This window comes from Salmo salar, unplaced genomic scaffold, assembly GCF_905237065.1.
Source record: "Salmo salar unplaced genomic scaffold, Ssal_v3.1, whole genome shotgun sequence".
NCBI classification, from domain to species: Eukaryota; Metazoa; Chordata; class Actinopteri; order Salmoniformes; family Salmonidae; genus Salmo; species Salmo salar.
This window is the reverse complement of record NW_025549972.1, coordinates 1-15,903: the sequence shown is the minus strand read 5'-3', so window position 1 is coordinate 15,903 and position 15,903 is coordinate 1. Positions and strand designations below refer to the sequence as shown.

The 15,903-nt window shown below is 40.7% G+C and overlaps 12 non-coding genes across 12 annotated transcripts; 6 read left to right on the top strand and 6 right to left on the bottom strand.

Moving 5' to 3' along the window:
* Window positions 1–189: 189 nt before the first annotated feature.
* Window positions 190–261, top strand: trnap-ugg (transfer RNA proline (anticodon UGG)). Its single transcript has one exon. It is a non-coding gene; the product is annotated as a tRNA-Pro (tRNA).
* A 273-nt stretch (window positions 262–534) lies between these two features.
* On the bottom strand, window positions 535–606 carry trnag-ucc (transfer RNA glycine (anticodon UCC)). Its single transcript has one exon. It is a non-coding gene; the product is annotated as a tRNA-Gly (tRNA).
* A 2,774-nt stretch (window positions 607–3,380) lies between these two features.
* trnag-ucc (transfer RNA glycine (anticodon UCC)) lies at window positions 3,381–3,452 on the bottom strand. The gene has a single exon. It is a non-coding gene; the product is annotated as a tRNA-Gly (tRNA).
* A 993-nt stretch (window positions 3,453–4,445) lies between these two features.
* trnap-ugg (transfer RNA proline (anticodon UGG)) lies at window positions 4,446–4,517 on the top strand. Its single transcript has one exon. It is a non-coding gene; the product is annotated as a tRNA-Pro (tRNA).
* A 272-nt stretch (window positions 4,518–4,789) lies between these two features.
* Window positions 4,790–4,861, bottom strand: trnag-ucc (transfer RNA glycine (anticodon UCC)). The gene has a single exon. It is a non-coding gene; the product is annotated as a tRNA-Gly (tRNA).
* A 2,428-nt stretch (window positions 4,862–7,289) lies between these two features.
* On the top strand, window positions 7,290–7,361 carry trnap-ugg (transfer RNA proline (anticodon UGG)). Its single transcript has one exon. It is a non-coding gene; the product is annotated as a tRNA-Pro (tRNA).
* A 273-nt stretch (window positions 7,362–7,634) lies between these two features.
* Window positions 7,635–7,706, bottom strand: trnag-ucc (transfer RNA glycine (anticodon UCC)). Its single transcript has one exon. It is a non-coding gene; the product is annotated as a tRNA-Gly (tRNA).
* A 991-nt stretch (window positions 7,707–8,697) lies between these two features.
* trnap-ugg (transfer RNA proline (anticodon UGG)) lies at window positions 8,698–8,769 on the top strand. The gene has a single exon. It is a non-coding gene; the product is annotated as a tRNA-Pro (tRNA).
* Window positions 8,770–9,040: 271 nt separating this feature from the next.
* Window positions 9,041–9,112, bottom strand: trnag-ucc (transfer RNA glycine (anticodon UCC)). Its single transcript has one exon. It is a non-coding gene; the product is annotated as a tRNA-Gly (tRNA).
* Window positions 9,113–11,539: 2,427 nt separating this feature from the next.
* On the top strand, window positions 11,540–11,611 carry trnap-ugg (transfer RNA proline (anticodon UGG)). Its single transcript has one exon. It is a non-coding gene; the product is annotated as a tRNA-Pro (tRNA).
* A 274-nt stretch (window positions 11,612–11,885) lies between these two features.
* On the bottom strand, window positions 11,886–11,957 carry trnag-ucc (transfer RNA glycine (anticodon UCC)). Its single transcript has one exon. It is a non-coding gene; the product is annotated as a tRNA-Gly (tRNA).
* A 3,837-nt stretch (window positions 11,958–15,794) lies between these two features.
* Window positions 15,795–15,866, top strand: trnap-ugg (transfer RNA proline (anticodon UGG)). The gene has a single exon. It is a non-coding gene; the product is annotated as a tRNA-Pro (tRNA).
* Window positions 15,867–15,903: the final 37 nt, after the last annotated feature.

Genomic DNA, 15,903 nt, shown 5'->3' with positions numbered 1-15,903 from the left:
AAAGACACAGCAGATGAAATACAAAAGATTTGAACTGAAGCCTGGTCAACAGTTTGGAAGACTGCTATGCTCACAAGTATAGCACAAACACTCACATGAGGTTCAATCTTTCCAAGCACCATGGACAAGAACAATTGATATCCTCATTGTAATTGCCGCAGAAAGCAAAACAATTTTATTCTTGTCTAAGGCTCGTTGGTCTAGGGGTATGATTCTCGCTTTGGGTGCGAGAGGTCCCGGGTTCAAATCGCGGATGAGCCCTTTTGCAGATCTTTTAACAAGCTCAGACAGGCAGATCTCTGGCCACTGGTTGCAAACAGCCACCTCTTGGGCGCAGGACGAGGTGGCTGAATGGTTTAGGCGATGGACTGCGTATCTATTGTGATATTCACTAGTTGGCTCAATATCGCACTTCATTTAGAAAACCTGCAAAAACTAAGAGCAAATCTGACTTCCACTAACATGGACATTGATTCCAATGTAATACACTTGAAATGACACCCAGCCCCTAAACCTAGTGAATATCTCATGCTCTGCATTGGCTGGGAATCGAACCCTGGTCAACTGCTTGGAAGGCAGCTATGCTCACCACTATACCACCAATGCTATGTGAAGCTCTTAAGCAACATGGAGACATCGATTCATATCCTGACCGTCATTTTTGTGGAAAGTGAAAATTCTTTGACCAAACGGATCGTTGGTATAGTTGTACTATTATGGCTTAGGGTGCGAGAGGTCCCTGGTTAAAAAATCTATCATTTTAATCAGTACCTGTTACCTTCAGATTAGTCCCGTGACACTTGTGGAAAACGTAGGGCAAAACGGAGAACATTGTGACAAGTGGGGTCACATTAGTTTGTAGCCCAAAGATTTTGGATTCTACAAACAGATGTTTGCACATAGAGGGTTCCGACTTCAGACGAGTCCCCTGACACTTGTGGGGGACGTAGAGACAAATTGAGAACACCACCGTGTTCGTGAGGGTCTCCCCTTTCCAGGGAGTGGTCATACGATGTTGTAGGTCAAACGGTTCAGATGCTACAGATGTTTTTGTGAGAATACCGATTATTGGTATGTCTCATGGTTTGACAAACACCGCTCTAGCTCCACCACCATTTATTGCAGATGTGGAGTTGTAACATAAACAGTTACGGAGGCTTGAGACAGATACGACGCGTTTCAATCTCTCTAGTTGAAAACTGATCGATTTGAATGGGTATTTTTTACGTTCGTTTACTTTGATTCACGTACTGATGCATCAATCGACTCAAAATAAATGAGCTCCATTCTTTTTAAGTTTTATTTTTTCATTTTCTCTTTTAAAATATTAATTGACCTCATTTTGCTCAATATTCATTTGTCAACACTCATCATCAGTTTGCTGTCGCGGCTTAACCTCTATGGGCTAGGTGGGACGCTAGCGTGCCACCCGTGGTGCACTCCATCAACAGCAGGTGCATTTCAAGACCGGCAAATTTGAATCCAAATAAATGTCAAAATTCAAATTTTTCAAACATACAACTATTTTACACCCTTTGAAAGATAAACATCTCCTTAATCTAACCACGTTTTACGATTTCAAAAAGGTTTTACGGCGAAAGCATAAATTTAGAGTATGTTAGGACAGTACATTTACAAGAGTTGTGTGTAATGTTTTGTCAAGTCAAAGACAGGGTCACCAAAACCATAAAACCAGCTAAAATGATGCACTAACCTTTTACAATCTCCATCAGATGACACTCCTAGGACATTATGTTACACAATGCATGCATTTTTAGTTCTATCAAGTTCATATTTATATCCAAAAACAGCGTTTTACTATGGCATTGATGTTGAGGAAATCGTTTCCCTCCAATAACCGGCAGTCAAGTCAGCGTCACAAATTAAATAATTAAAATTAGAAAACATTGGTAAAATATTATATTGTCATTTAAAGAATTATAGATTTACATCTCTTGAACGCAATCAACTTGCCAGATTTAAAAATAACCTTACTGGGAAATCACACTTTGCAATAATCTGAGCACTGCGCCCAGAAAAATACGCGTTGCGATACAGACTAGACGTCATGTTGGGGAGATCTAAAATCGAAAATACTATGTAAATAATCCATTACCTTTGATTCTCTTCATCAGATGTCACTTCCAGGTATCACAGGTCCATAACGAATGTAGTTTTGTTCAAAAAAGCTCATCATTTATGTCCAAAAATCTCCGTCTTGTTAGCACATGATCTAAGCCAGCCGGACTTCTCGTCATGAACGAGGGGAAAAAAATATATTTACGTTCGTTCAAACATGTCAAACGTTGTATAGCATAAATCATTAGGGCCTTTTTAACCAGAACATGAATAATATTCAAGGTGGACGAATGCATACTCTTTTATAGCGTATTGGAACGAGGGTACCCAACATGAACTCGCGCGCCAGGTGTCTAATGGGACATCATCGTTCCATGGCTCTTGTTCGGTCAGATCTCCCTCCAGAAGACTCAAAACACTTTGTAAAGGCTGGTGACATCTAGTGGAAGCAATAGGAAGTGCCAAAATATTCCTCAGCCCCTGTGTTTTTCAATGGGATAGGTTTAAAGGTAATACAACACATCAGGTTTCAACTTCCTGTCAGAAAATGTCTCAGGGTTTTGCCTGCCAAATGAGTTCTGTTATACTCACAGACACCATTCAAACAGTTTTAGAAACTTTAGAGTGTTTTCTATCCATATATAATAAGTATATGCATATTCTAGTTACTGGGTAGGATTAGTAACCAGATTAAATCGGGTACATTTTTTTATCCAGACGTGCAAATGCTGCCCCCTAGCCCTAACAGGTTAAGAAGACAGAATGTGAAAGACACAGCAGATGAAATACAAAAGATTTGAACTGAAGCCTGGTCAACAGTTTGGAAGACTGCTATGCTCACAAGTATAGCACAAACACTCACATGAGGTTCAATCTTTCCAAGCACCATGGACAAGAACAATTGATATCCTCATTGTAATTGCCGCAGAAAGCAAAACAATTTTATTCTTGTCTAAGGCTCGTTGGTCTAGGGGTATGATTCTCGCTTTGGGTGCGAGAGGTCCCGGGTTCAAATCGCGGATGATCCCTTTTGCAGATCTTTTAACAAGCTCAGACAGGCAGATCTCTGGCCACTGGTTGCAAACAGCCACCTCTTGGGCGCAGGACGAGGTGGCTGAATGGTTTAGGCGATGGACTGCGTATCTATTGTGATATTCACTAGTTGGCTCAATATCGCACTTCATTTAGAAAACCTGCAAAAACTAAGAGCAAATCTGACTTCCACTAACAAGGACATTGATTCCAATGTAATACACTTGAAATGACACCCAGCCCCTAAACCTAGTGAATATCTCATGCTCTGCATTGGCTGGGAATCGAACCCTGGTCAACTGCTTGGAAGGCAGCTATGCTCACCACTATACCACCAATGCTATGTGAAGCTCTTAAGCAACATGGAGACATCGATTCATATCCTGACCGTCATTTTTGTGGAAAGTGAAAATTCTTTGACCAAACGGATCGTTGGTATAGTTGTACTATTATGGCTTAGGGTGCGAGAGGTCCCTGGTTAAAAAATCTATCATTTTAATCAGTACCTGTTACCTTCAGATTAGTCCCGTGACACTTGTGGAAAACGTAGGGCAAAACGGAGAACATTGTGACAAGTGGGGTCACATTAGTTTGTAGCCCAAAGATTTTGGATTCTACAAACAGATGTTTGCACATAGAGGGTTCCGACTTCAGACGAGTCCCCTGACACTTGTGGGGGACGTAGAGACAAATTGAGAACACCACCGTGTTCGTGAGGGTCTCCCCTTTCCAGGGAGTGGTCATACGATGTTGTAGGTCAAACGGTTCAGATGCTACAGATGTTTTTGTGAGAATACCGATTATTGGTATGTCTCATGGTTTGACAAACACCGCTCTAGCTCCACCACCATTTATTGCAGATGTGGAGGTGTAACATAAACAGTTACGGAGGCTTGAGACAGATACGACGCGTTTCAATCTCTCTAGTTGAAAACTGATCGATTTGAATGGGTATTTTTTACGTTCGTTTACTTTGATTCACGTACTGATGCATCAATCGACTCAAAATAAATGAGCTCCATTCTTTTTGAAGTTTTATTTTTTCATTTTCTCTTTTAAAATATTAATTGACCTCATTTTGCTCAATATTCATTTGTCAACACTCATCATCAGTTTGCTGTCGCGGCTTAAGAAGACAGAATGTGAAAGACACAGCAGATGAAATACAAAAGATTTGAACTGAAGCCTGGTCAACAGTTTGGAAGACTGCTATGCTCACAAGTATAGCACAAACACTCACATGAGGTTCAATCTTTCCAAGCACCATGGACAAGAACAATTGATATCCTCATTGTAATTGCCGCAGAAAGCAAAACAATTTTATTCTTGTCTAAGGCTCGTTGGTCTAGGGGTATGATTCTCGCTTTGGGTGCGAGAGGTCCCGGGTTCAAATCGCGGATGAGCCCTTTTGCAGATCTTTTAACAAGCTCAGACAGGCAGATCTCTGGCCACTGGTTGCAAACAGCCACCTCTTGGGCGCAGGACGAGGTGGCTGAATGGTTTAGGCGATGGACTGCGTTCTATTGTGATATTCACTAGTTGGCTCAATATCGCACTTCATTTAGAAAACCTGCAAAAACTAAGAGCAAATCTGACTTCCACTAACATGGACATTGATTCCAATGTAATACACTTGAAATGACACCCAGCCCCTAAACCTAGTGAATATCTCATGCTCTGCATTGGCTGGGAATCGAACCCTGGTCAACTGCTTGGAAGGCAGCTATGCTCACCACTATACCACCAATGCTATGTGAAGCTCTTAAGCAACATGGAGACATCGATTCATATCCTGACCGTCATTTTTGTGGAAAGTGAAAATTCTTTGACCAAACGGATCGTTGGTATAGTTGTACTATTATGGCTTAGGGTGCGAGAGGTCCCTGGTTAAAAAATCTATCATTTTAATCAGTACCTGTTACCTTCAGATTAGTCCCGTGACACTTGTGGAAAACGTAGGGCAAAACGGAGAACATTGTGACAAGTGGGGTCACATTAGTTTGTAGCCCAAAGATTTTGGATTCTACAAACAGATGTTTGCACATAGAGGGTTCCGACTTCAGACGAGTCCCCTGACACTTGTGGGGGACGTAGAGACAAATTGAGAACACCACCGTGTTCGTGAGGGTCTCCCCTTTCCAGGGAGTGGTCATACGATGTTGTAGGTCAAACGGTTCAGATGCTACAAATGTTTTTGTGAGAATACCGATTATTGGTATGTCTCATGGTTTGACAAACACCGCTCTAGCTCCACCACCATTTATTGCAGATGTGGAGTTGTAACATAAACAGTTACGGAGGCTTGAGACAGATACGACGCGTTTCAATCTCTCTAGTTGAAAACTGATCGATTTGAATGGGTATTTTTACGTTCGTTTACTTTGATTCACGTACTGATGCATCAATCGACTCAAAATAAATGAGCTCCATTCTTTTTTAAGTTTTATTTTTTCATTTTCTCTTTTAAAATATTAATTGACCTCATTTTGCTCAATATTCATTTGTCAACACTCATCATCAGTTTGCTGTCGCGGCTTAACCTCTATGGGCTAGGTGGGACGCTAGCGTGCCACCCGTGGTGCACTCCATCAACAGCAGGTGCATTTCAAGACCGGCAAATTTGAATCCAAATAAATGTCAAAATTCAAATTTTTCAAACATACAACTATTTTACACCCTTTGAAAGATAAACATCTCCTTAATCTAACCACGTTTTACGATTTCAAAAAGGTTTTACGGCGAAAGCATAAATTTAGAGTATGTTAGGACAGTACATTTACAAGAGTTGTGTGTAATGTTTTGTCAAGTCAAAGACAGGGTCACCAAAACCATAAAACCAGCTAAAATGATGCACTAACCTTTTACAATCTCCATCAGATGACACTCCTAGGACATTATGTTACACAATGCATGCATTTTTAGTTCTATCAAGTTCATATTTATATCCAAAAACAGCGTTTTACTATGGCATTGATGTTGAGGAAATCGTTTCCCTCCAATAACCGGCAGTCAAGTCAGCGTCACAAATTAAATAATTAAAATTAGAAAACATTGGTAAAATATTATATTGTCATTTAAAGAATTATAGATTTACATCTCTTGAACGCAATCAACTTGCCAGATTTAAAAATAACCTTACTGGGAAATCACACTTTGCAATAATCTGAGCACTGCGCCCAGAAAAATACGCGTTGCGATACAGACTAGACGTCATGTTGGGGAGATCTAAAATCGAAAATACTATGTAAATAATCCATTACCTTTGATTCTCTTCATCAGATGTCACTTCCAGGTATCACAGGTCCATAACGAATGTAGTTTTGTTCAAAAAAGCTCATCATTTATGTCCAAAAATCTCCGTCTTGTTAGCACATGATCTAAGCCAGCCGGACTTCTCGTCATGAACGAGGGGAAAAAATATATTTACGTTCGTTCAAACATGTCAAACGTTGTATAGCATAAATCATTAGGGCCTTTTTAACCAGAACATGAATAATATTCAAGGTGGACGAATGCATACTCTTTTATAGCGTATTGGAACGAGGGTACCCAACATGAACTCGCGCGCCAGGTGTCTAATGGGACATCATCGTTCCATGGCTCTTGTTCGGTCAGATCTCCCTCCAGAAGACTCAAAACACTTTGTAAAGGCTGGTGACATCTAGTGGAAGCAATAGGAAGTGCCAAAATATTCCTCAGCCCCTGTGTTTTTCAATGGGATAGGTTTAAAGGTAATACAACACATCAGGTTTCAACTTCCTGTCAGAAAATGTCTCAGGGTTTTGCCTGCCAAATGAGTTCTGTTATACTCACAGACACCATTCAAACAGTTTTAGAAACTTTAGAGTGTTTTCTATCCATATATAATAAGTATATGCATATTCTAGTTACTGGGTAGGATTAGTAACCAGATTAAATCGGGTACATTTTTTTATCCAGACGTGCAAATGCTGCCCCCTAGCCCTAACAGGTTAAGAAGACAGAATGTGAAAGACACAGCAGATGAAATACAAAAGATTTGAACTGAAGCCTGGTCAACAGTTTGGAAGACTGCTATGCTCACAAGTATAGCACAAACACTCACATGAGGTTCAATCTTTCCAAGCACCATGGACAAGAACAATTGATATCCTCATTGTAATTGCCGCAGAAAGCAAAACAATTTTATTCTTGTCTAAGGCTCGTTGGTCTAGGGGTATGATTCTCGCTTTGGGTGCGAGAGGTCCCGGGTTCAAATCGCGGATGAGCCCTTTTGCAGATCTTTTAACAAGCTCAGACAGGCAGATCTCTGGCCACTGGTTGCAAACAGCCACCTCTTGGGCGCAGGACGAGGTGGCTGAATGGTTTAGGCGATGGACTGCGTATCTATTGTGATATTCACTAGTTGGCTCAATATCGCACTTCATTTAGAAAACCTGCAAAAACTAAGAGCAAATCTGACTTCCACTAACATGGACATTGATTCCAATGTAATACACTTGAAATGACACCCAGCCCCTAAACCTAGTGAATATCTCATGCTCTGCATTGGCTGGGAATCGAACCCTGGTCAACTGCTTGGAAGGCAGCTATGCTCACCACTATACCACCAATGCTATGTGAAGCTCTTAAGCAACATGGAGACATCGATTCATATCCTGACCGTCATTTTTGTGGAAAGTGAAAATTCTTTGACCAAACGGATCGTTGGTATAGTTGTACTATTATGGCTTAGGGTGCGAGAGGTCCCTGGTTAAAAAATCTATCATTTTAATCAGTACCTGTTACCTTCAGATTAGTCCCGTGACACTTGTGGAAAACGTAGGGCAAAACGGAGAACATTGTGACAAGTGGGGTCACATTAGTTTGTAGCCCAAAGATTTTGGATTCTACAAACAGATGTTTGCACATAGAGGGTTCCGACTTCAGACGAGTCCCCTGACACTTGTGGGGGACGTAGAGACAAATTGAGAACACCACCGTGTTCGTGAGGGTCTCCCCTTTCCAGGGAGTGGTCATACGATGTTGTAGGTCAAACGGTTCAGATGCTACAGATGTTTTTGTGAGAATACCGATTATTGGTATGTCTCATGGTTTGACAAACACCGCTCTAGCTCCACCACCATTTATTGCAGATGTGGAGTTGTAACATAAACAGTTACGGAGGCTTGAGACAGATACGACGCGTTTCAATCTCTCTAGTTGAAAACTGATCGATTTGAATGGGTATTTTTACGTTCGTTTACTTTGATTCACGTACTGATGCATCAATCGACTCAAAATAAATGAGCTCCATTCTTTTTAAGTTTTATTTTTTCATTTTCTCTTTTAAAATATTAATTGACCTCATTTTGCTCAATATTCATTTGTCAACACTCATCATCAGTTTGCTGTCGCGGCTTAAGAAGACAGAATGTGAAAGACACAGCAGATGAAATACAAAAGATTTGAACTGAAGCCTGGTCAACAGTTTGGAAGACTGCTATGCTCACAAGTATAGCACAAACACTCACATGAGGTTCAATCTTTCCAAGCACCATGGACAAGAACAATTGATATCCTCATTGTAATTGCCGCAGAAAGCAAAACAATTTTATTCTTGTCTAAGGCTCGTTGGTCTAGGGGTATGATTCTCGCTTTGGGTGCGAGAGGTCCCGGGTTCAAATCGCGGATGAGCCCTTTTGCAGATCTTTTAACAAGCTCAGACAGGCAGATCTCTGGCCACTGGTTGCAAACAGCCACCTCTTGGGCGCAGGACGAGGTGGCTGAATGGTTTAGGCGATGGACTGCGTATCTATTGATATTCACTAGTTGGCTCAATATCGCACTTCATTTAGAAAACCTGCAAAAACTAAGAGCAAATCTGACTTCCACTAACATGGACATTGATTCCAATGTAATACACTTGAAATGACACCCAGCCCCTAAACCTAGTGAATATCTCATGCTCTGCATTGGCTGGGAATCGAACCCTGGTCAACTGCTTGGAAGGCAGCTATGCTCACCACTATACCACCAATGCTATGTGAAGCTCTTAAGCAACATGGAGACATCGATTCATATCCTGACCGTCATTTTTGTGGAAAGTGAAAATTCTTTGACCAAACGGATCGTTGGTATAGTTGTACTATTATGGCTTAGGGTGCGAGAGGTCCCTGGTTAAAAAATCTATCATTTTAATCAGTACCTGTTACCTTCAGATTAGTCCCGTGACACTTGTGGAAAACGTAGGGCAAAACGGAGAACATTGTGACAAGTGGGGTCACATTAGTTTGTAGCCCAAAGATTTTGGATTCTACAAACAGATGTTTGCACATAGAGGGTTCCGACTTCAGACGAGTCCCCTGACACTTGTGGGGGACGTAGAGACAAATTGAGAACACCACCGTGTTCGTGAGGGTCTCCCCTTTCCAGGGAGTGGTCATACGATGTTGTAGGTCAAACGGTTCAGATGCTACAGATGTTTTTGTGAGAATACCGATTATTGGTATGTCTCATGGTTTGACAAACACCGCTCTAGCTCCACCACCATTTATTGCAGATGCGGAGTTGTAACATAAACAGTTATGGAGGCTTGAGACAGATACGACGCGTTTCAATCTCTCTAGTTGAAAACTGATCGATTTGAATGGGTATTTTTACGTTCGTTTACTTTGATTCACGTACTGATGCATCAATCGACTCAAAATAAATGAGCTCCATTCTTTTTAAGTTTTATTTTTTCATTTTCTCTTTTAAAATATTAATTGACCTCATTTTGCTCAATATTCATTTGTCAACACTCATCATCAGTTTGCTGTCGCGGCTTAACCTCTATGGGCTAGGTGGGACGCTAGCGTGCCACCCGTGGTGCACTCCATCAACAGCAGGTGCATTTCAAGACCGGCAAATTTGAATCCAAATAAATGTCAAAATTCAAATTTTTCAAACATACAACTATTTTACACCCTTTGAAAGATAAACATCTCCTTAATCTAACCACGTTTTACGATTTCAAAAAGGTTTTACGGCGAAAGCATAAATTTAGAGTATGTTAGGACAGTACATTTACAAGAGTTGTGTGTAATGTTTTGTCAAGTCAAAGACAGGGTCACCAAAACCATAAAACCAGCTAAAATGATGCACTAACCTTTTACAATCTCCATCAGATGACACTCCTAGGACATTATGTTACACAATGCATGCATTTTTAGTTCTATCAAGTTCATATTTATATCCAAAAACAGCGTTTTACTATGGCATTGATGTTGAGGAAATCGTTTCCCTCCAATAACCGGCAGTCAAGTCAGCGTCACAAATTAAATAATTAAAATTAGAAAACATTGGTAAAATATTATATTGTCATTTAAAGAATTATAGATTTACATCTCTTGAACGCAATCAACTTGCCAGATTTAAAAATAACCTTACTGGGAAATCACACTTTGCAATAATCTGAGCACTGCGCCCAGAAAAATACGCGTTGCGATACAGACTAGACGTCATGTTGGGGAGATCTAAAATCGAAAATACTATGTAAATAATCCATTACCTTTGATTCTCTTCATCAGATGTCACTTCCAGGTATCACAGGTCCATAACGAATGTAGTTTTGTTCAAAAAAGCTCATCATTTATGTCCAAAAATCTCCGTCTTGTTAGCACATGATCTAAGCCAGCCGGACTTCTCGTCATGAACGAGGGGAAAAAATATATTTACGTTCGTTCAAACATGTCAAACGTTGTATAGCATAAATCATTAGGGCCTTTTTAACCAGAACATGAATAATATTCAAGGTGGACGAATGCATACTCTTTTATAGCGTATTGGAACGAGGGTACCCAACATGAACTCGCGCGCCAGGTGTCTAATGGGACATCATCGTTCCATGGCTCTTGTTCGGTCAGATCTCCCTCCAGAAGACTCAAAACACTTTGTAAAGGCTGGTGACATCTAGTGGAAGCAATAGGAAGTGCCAAAATATTCCTCAGCCCCTGTGTTTTTCAATGGGATAGGTTTAAAGGTAATACAACACATCAGGTTTCAACTTCCTGTCAGAAAATGTCTCAGGGTTTTGCCTGCCAAATGAGTTCTGTTATACTCACAGACACCATTCAAACAGTTTTAGAAACTTTAGAGTGTTTTCTATCCATATATAATAAGTATATGCATATTCTAGTTACTGGGTAGGATTAGTAACCAGATTAAATCGGGTACATTTTTTTATCCAGACGTGCAAATGCTGCCCCCTAGCCCTAACAGGTTAAGAAGACAGAATGTGAAAGACACAGCAGATGAAATACAAAAGATTTGAACTGAAGCCTGGTCAACAGTTTGGAAGACTGCTATGCTCACAAGTATAGCACAAACACTCACATGAGGTTCAATCTTTCCAAGCACCATGGACAAGAACAATTGATATCCTCATTGTAATTGCCGCAGAAAGCAAAACAATTTTATTCTTGTCTAAGGCTCGTTGGTCTAGGGGTATGATTCTCGCTTTGGGTGCGAGAGGTCCCGGGTTCAAATCGCGGATGAGCCCTTTTGCAGATCTTTTAACAAGCTCAGACAGGCAGATCTCTGGCCACTGGTTGCAAACAGCCACCTCTTGGGCGCAGGACGAGGTGGCTGAATGGTTTAAGGCGATGGACTGCGTATCTATTGTGATATTCACTAGTTGGCTCAATATCGCACTTCATTTAGAAAACCTGCAAAAACTAAGAGCAAATCTGACTTCCACTAACATGGACATTGATTCCAATGTAATACACTTGAAATGACACCCAGCCCCTAAACCTAGTGAATATCTCATGCTCTGCATTGGCTGGGAATCGAACCCTGGTCAACTGCTTGGAAGGCAGCTATGCTCACCACTATACCACCAATGCTATGTGAAGCTCTTAAGCAACATGGAGACATCGATTCATATCCTGACCGTCATTTTTTGTGGAAAGTGAAAATTCTTTGACCAAACGGATCGTTGGTATAGTTGTACTATTATGGCTTAGGGTGCGAGAGGTCCCTGGTTAAAAATCTATCATTTTAATCAGTACCTGTTACCTTCAGATTAGTCCCGTGACACTTGTGGAAAACGTAGGGCAAAACGGAGAACATTGTGACAAGTGGGGTCACATTAGTTTGTAGCCCAAAGATTTTGGATTCTACAAACAGATGTTTGCACATAGAGGGTTCCGACTTCAGACGAGTCCCCTGACACTTGTGGGGGACGTAGAGACAAATTGAGAACACCACCGTGTTCGTGAGGGTCTCCCCTTTCCAGGGAGTGGTCATACGATGTTGTAGGTCAAACGGTTCAGATGCTACAGATGTTTTTGTGAGAATACCGATTATTGGTATGTCTCATGGTTTGACAAACACCGCTCTAGCTCCACCACCATTTATTGCAGATGTGGAGTTGTAACATAAACAGTTACGGAGGCTTGAGACAGATACGACGCGTTTCAATCTCTCTAGTTGAAAACTGATCGATTTGAATGGGTATTTTTTACGTTCGTTTACTTTGATTCACGTACTGATGCATCAATCGACTCAAAATAAATGAGCTCCATTCTTTTTAAGTTTTATTTTTTCATTTTCTCTTTTAAAATATTAATTGACCTCATTTTGCTCAATATTCATTTGTCAACACTCATCATCAGTTTGCTGTCGCGGCTTAAGAAGACAGAATGTGAAAGACACAGCAGATGAAATACAAAAGATTTGAACTGAAGCCTGGTCAACAGTTTGGAAGACTGCTATGCTCACAAGTATAGCACAAACACTCACATGAGGTTCAATCTTTCCAAGCACCATGGACAAGAACAATTGATATCCTCATTGTAATTGCCGCAGAAAGCAAAACAATTTTATTCTTGTCTAAGGCTCGTTGGTCTAGGGGTATGATTCTCGCTTTGGGTGCGAGGAGGTCCCGGGTTCAAATCGCGGATGAGCCCTTTTGCAGATCTTTTAACAAGCTCAGACAGGCAGATCTCTGGCCACTGGTTGCAAACAGCCACCTCTTGGGCGCAGGACGAGGTGGCTGAATGGTTTAGGCGATGGACTGCGTATCTATTGTGATATTCACTAGTTGGCTCAATATCGCACTTCATTTAGAAAACCTGCAAAAACTAAGAGCAAATCTGACTTCCACTAACAAGGACATTGATTCCAATGTAATACACTTGAAATGACACCCAGCCCCTAAACCTAGTGAATATCTCATGCTCTGCATTGGCTGGGAATCGAACCCCTGGTCAACTGCTTGGAAGGCAGCTATGCTCACCACTATACCACCAATGCTGTGTGAAGCTCTTAAGCAACATGGAGACATCGATTCATATCCTGACCGTCATTTTTGTGGAAAGTGAAAATTCTTTGACCAAACGGATCGTTGGTATAGTTGTACTATTATGGCTTAGGGTGCGAGAGGTCCCTGGTTAAAAAATCTATCATTTTAATCAGTACCTGTTACCTTCAGATTAGTCCCGTGACACTTGTGGAAAACGTAGGGCAAAACGGAGAACATTGTGACAAGTGGGGTCACATTAGTTTGTAGCCCAAAGATTTTGGATTCTACAAACAGATGTTTGCACATAGAGGGTTCCGACTTCAGACGAGTCCCCTGACACTTGTGGGGGACGTAGAGACAAATTGAGAACACCACCGTGTTCGTGAGGGTCTCCCCTTTCCAGGGAGTGGTCATACGATGTTGTAGGTCAAACGGTTCAGATGCTACAAATGTTTTTGTGAGAATACCGATTATTGGTATGTCTCATGGTTTGACAAACACCGCTCTAGCTCCACCACCATTTATTGCAGATGTGGAGTTGTAACATAAACAGTTACGGAGGCTTGAGACAGATACGACGCGTTTCAATCTCTCTAGTTGAAAACTGATCGATTTGAATGGGTATTTTTTACGTTCGTTTACTTTGATTCACGTACTGATGCATCAATCGACTCAAAATAAATGAGCTCCATTCTTTTTTAAGTTTTATTTTTTCATTTTCTCTTTTAAAATATTAATTGACCTCATTTTGCTCAATATTCATTTGTCAACACTCATCATCAGTTTGCTGTCGCGGCTTAACCTCTATGGGCTAGGTGGGACGCTAGCGTGCCACCCGTGGTGCACTCCATCAACAGCAGGTGCATTTCAAGACCGGCAAATTTGAATCCAAATAAATGTCAAAATTCAAATTTTCAAACATACAACTATTTTACACCCTTTGAAAGATAAACATCTCCTTAATCTAACCACGTTTTACGATTTCAAAAAGGTTTTACGGCGAAAGCATAAATTTAGAGTATGTTAGGACAGTACATTTACAAGAGTTGTGTGTAATGTTTTGTCAAGTCAAAGACAGGGTCACCAAAACCATAAAACCAGCTAAAATGATGCACTAACCTTTTACAATCTCCATCAGATGACACTCCTAGGACATTATGTTACACAATGCATGCATTTTTAGTTCTATCAAGTTCATATTTATATCCAAAAACAGCGTTTTACTATGGCATTGATGTTGAGGAAATCGTTTCCCTCCAATAACCGGCAGTCAAGTCAGCGTCACAAATTAAATAATTAAAATTAGAAAACATTGGTAAAATATTATATTGTCATTTAAAGAATTATAGATTTACATCTCTTGAACGCCAATCAACTTGCCAGATTTAAAAATAACCTTACTGGGAAATCACACTTTGCAATAATCTGAGCACTGCGCCCAGAAAAATACGCGTTGCGATACAGACTAGACGTCATGTTGGGGAGATCTAAAATCGAAAATACTATGTAAATAATCCATTACCTTTGATTCTCTTCATCAGATGTCACTTCCAGGTATCACAGGTCCATAACGAATGTAGTTTTGTTCAAAAAAGCTCATCATTTATGTCCAAAATCTCCGTCTTGTTAGCACATGATCTAAGCCAGCCGGACTTCGTCATGAACGAGGGAAAAAATATATTTACGTTCGTTCAAACATGTCAAACGTTGTATAGCATAAATCATTAGGGCCTTTTTAACCAGAACATGAATAATATTCAAGGTGGACCGAATGCATACTCTTTTATAGCGTATTGGAACGAGGGTACCCAACATGAACTGCGCGCCAGGTGTCTAATGGGACATCATCGTTCCATGGCTCTTGTTCGGTCAGATCTCCCTCCAGAAGACTCAAAACACTTTGTAAAGGCTGGTGACATCTAGTGGAAGCAATAGGAAGTGCCAAAATATTCCTCAGCCCCTGTGTTTTTCAATGGGATAGGTTTAAAGGTAATACAACACATCAGGTTTCCAACTTCCTGTCAGAAAATGTCTCAGGGTTTTGCCTGCCAAATGAGTTCTGTTATACTCACAGACACCATTCAAACAGTTTTAGAAACTTTAGAGTGTTTTCTATCCATATATAATAAGTATATGCATATTCTAGTTACTGGGTAGGATTAGTAACCAGATTAAATCGGGTACATTTTTTATCCAGACGTGCAAATGCTGCCCCTAGCCCTAACAGGTTAAGAAGACAGAATGTGAAAGACACAGCAGATGAAATACAAAGATTTGAACTGAAGCCTGGTCAACAGTTTGGAAGACTGCTATGCTCACAAGTATAGCACAAACACTCACATGAGGTTCAATCTTTTCCAAGCACCATGGACAAGAACAATTGATATCCTCATTGTAATTGCCGCCAGAAAGCAAAACAATTTTATTCCTTGTCTAAGGCTCGTTGGTCTAGGGGTATGATTCTCGCTTTGGGTGCGAGAGGTCCCGGGTTCAAATCGCGGATGAGCCCATTTGCAGATCTTTTAACAAGCTCAGACAGGCAGATC